General features: G+C 43.6%; 1 long non-coding RNA gene across 1 annotated transcript; it reads right to left on the minus strand.

Annotated features, from left to right (window-relative positions):
- Positions 1-397: 397 nt before the first annotated feature.
- Positions 398-1174, minus strand: LOC103150841 (uncharacterized). Its single transcript, XR_477596.2, has 2 exons — positions 913-1174; positions 398-688 (listed from the first exon to the last, which is right to left on the minus strand). It is a non-coding gene; the product is annotated as an uncharacterized LOC103150841 (long non-coding RNA).
- Positions 1175-2900: the final 1726 nt, after the last annotated feature.

The raw sequence follows: 2900 nt of genomic DNA on the forward strand, positions 1-2900 counted from the left end.
CTGGCTGTAATTGGAAAGCAGATGCAGGAGTTCTGCAGGAAGCAGCACCTCTGTTGTTAATGGTTTACAATGTGGAGCATGAGACAGAGGAAAACCTCGTATGCAGTGATTGATATTAATGTTTGCATAGAGATTATGGTAATAATGGTAATGATCTCTGTGTATTTTTTTGTACACTGGGTTACAAAAATATTTTTTGGAAGTTACCCATATTTTTCAACTGAATTAGGATTATTTTGCACTGCTAGATCCAAAAATTATCCATTTTTCTCAATCAGGTTTTTCTCATTTGATTTGGAGAAATCTGATATTCTGACTAAATTAGTGACATTTTGTGACATCAGTTAATTTCCTTTAATATTTCTCATCCAAAAATGGTTTTAGGAGGGAAAAAAAAGTTTAACAAAATGTATTAATTAATTGTTACAAACTTGGATTTCTGTAAATTGAATAATAAACACTAATACGTGTAAGTACATGTAAATTGAACATTTCGTCTTCATTGTGCAAAATTCTCCGTCTCTTTTCTGTCCTGATGGAATCTCTACTCCTGCTCATCATTGATATGGAGCTAATAGCGAAATTTCAAGCTGGAAGACTCCGCCCCCTCCGTTCGCCCACCTGCTTCATGCTCATCTCCGACATCAGCGCTGGACCTCACCCGGCGCGTCCAATCATCAATCAAGCTCTGCATAAAAGAATCCACAAACAAGCAGTCAGCCGGTTCCCAGCTGCGTTCAATTCATTCATCTGCACGCCACAGCATCGTGATTCCCCGTCCTTCTACCTCATCCTGCTCATTAAAGCCGTTGGCCCCTTCTTTTTCCCCTTAGACTCTCCTCGGATGCAAGAGATTTTTCTCCAGGCCCCAGCCTCGATCATTTCAAGCAGCTTCTCCCGCCTATTTCTCACCTGTCTGGGGTTTCACTTACTCCACGATCCACCTCCGGTAAATAGTCACATGATCCCACTGTCTACAACCCCGGGCCGTCTTCCTTCGTCTCAGGGCGTCTTCCTTCGCTCGCTAAGGTCTCGCCGCACCGATCCACGTCACCGTTTTCTTCCTGCTCACCATCCATTATCCCTCCATTTCTCCACCGCCGCTATTTGCATGGCTTCACACCGTTGCCACGCGATGGGTCAGCCACGTCAACAGCTTCTCTCACTTCCGTATGCCGTCATGGTCAGCACCTTTCCGGATTTTACTCCAACATTACGAAACGCATTTCAATTAGCCTACCCTCTCCCGAACTCGTAGGCCACTCAGGCTGCGCCCAAAATGCTTAATGCTTTTAACTGAATGATGAATAAATTGAATCGTCGTGTTTGGGGTGGCGCCTTTAAACGCAATACGAGCTCTAAGATTCTCTCACTGGGTTTACTCCCGTGCGACGGCAAAAGAGACCTGCTGCGGCTGTACGAGCTGCACAGGTGTGTGTTCGAATTATGGCAGCAACCAGCAATACGCTAGAGCTTTGCAGTTTTTCCCCAATAACTGACTGAGTTGAGCAATGCTGTTGGATGCAGGTAATGTTAAATAAATGATGAAAAGATTATACAAATGGAGCACCTTAAGCTTGTCGACTAGTAGCCTGTAGCCCGCTGATATGTTCAAAAGTGTGTAGGACTCTCGATATTGAGTATTTTGGAAAAGGTGCTCATATGAGTAGTTTTACTGCACTGTACCTTTTCATTTTCTTAAGTAATATGTGTTGGTTCATTTCGCCCCCAATAAGCCGATGCCCTCCATGTTAATTTTGTCTGGAGCCGGGGCAGCGTAGTATGCGCACTTGGCTACAGAGAGCCGTGCAGCCTATTGTCTCGGGTTGTCTCGGTTACAGCATTTATCTCTGCTCCAACATCGGCTAACTCGTAGTCAATCGGCATACTAGGTTGTCTTTGACTGTGTGATAATACAAGTCATATTACCAATTGACTCGTGCACGAGAAACATATTAATCATCCAGTAATTAAAAGTTTTGCCTCAGTTGTGAAGGCGTCACACACTGTACAGTTGCGCTGTCGGAACGTGAAGTTGACTAATAATCCCTCCATGTCAAATCTCGGTACAATCATTTCAGAGCTTTATCAATTAAACAAGCCATGAATTCTCACATCATCCATTATCTTCTCACATCAAATTTTGTTCAGTGTCCTATTCAGTACCCATCAGAGGCAACCCTAAATAGAAAGTAGTTTAGCTGCAAATTTTAACATTGTTTTCGTGTTTGACTTGTAGGAATTTCTTCCAGCTTTATACTGCATAGAGGCTAATTGCTGCTTCATCCCGGATGTGCATTACAAAGCAAATTAGAAGGCCTACATGGTCAAGCAGTTGCTATTTTTCTGGGGTTTAACTAGTATTCCCCCGTCTTAGCTCAAGTTTAAGGCTTCTCTAAGTTGTCCTTCTAGGTAATTCTGGTTCTCGGAAGCTTTACTTGCATCCCCGTGGACAAGCAAACTGTCCCGTATTCCGATATTTTAAGCTCATGGCCCATGTGGTGGTTCCAAATTTCATCTCTTGTACAAAATCGTCAGCAATCTGCATACCATTATTTCCTTGGCCATCCTTCCCTTCTTGGTTGATGCCGTTATCTCCCATCTTACCCTTTCTACTTCAGCAGTTGGGCATGGCCCCTTTTTAGTGGGGGAGGAAACTCCAGTGAAGCTGGTGCAGCTTTAACCTCCATTTTCAGCAGTCCTCGAGTCCTCAGCATTTTACTAAACCCGTTTCACTGCCGTAACCCGTTCCTGAGAGCTAATTTCTGCAAGCGATCCCAGATCATCACTCTCTGCTATAAGTTGTGTTTACCCGTAAGCCAAACCTCCACCATCTGTCTCATGTCTTCTATCGCCATCATTTAATTTCAGCATACCTGCTCGTTACAGATCTAGTCATT

Source organism: Poecilia formosa, unplaced genomic scaffold (genome assembly GCF_000485575.1).
Source record: "Poecilia formosa unplaced genomic scaffold, Poecilia_formosa-5.1.2 Scaffold264, whole genome shotgun sequence".
Taxonomy (NCBI): Eukaryota; Metazoa; Chordata; class Actinopteri; order Cyprinodontiformes; family Poeciliidae; genus Poecilia; species Poecilia formosa.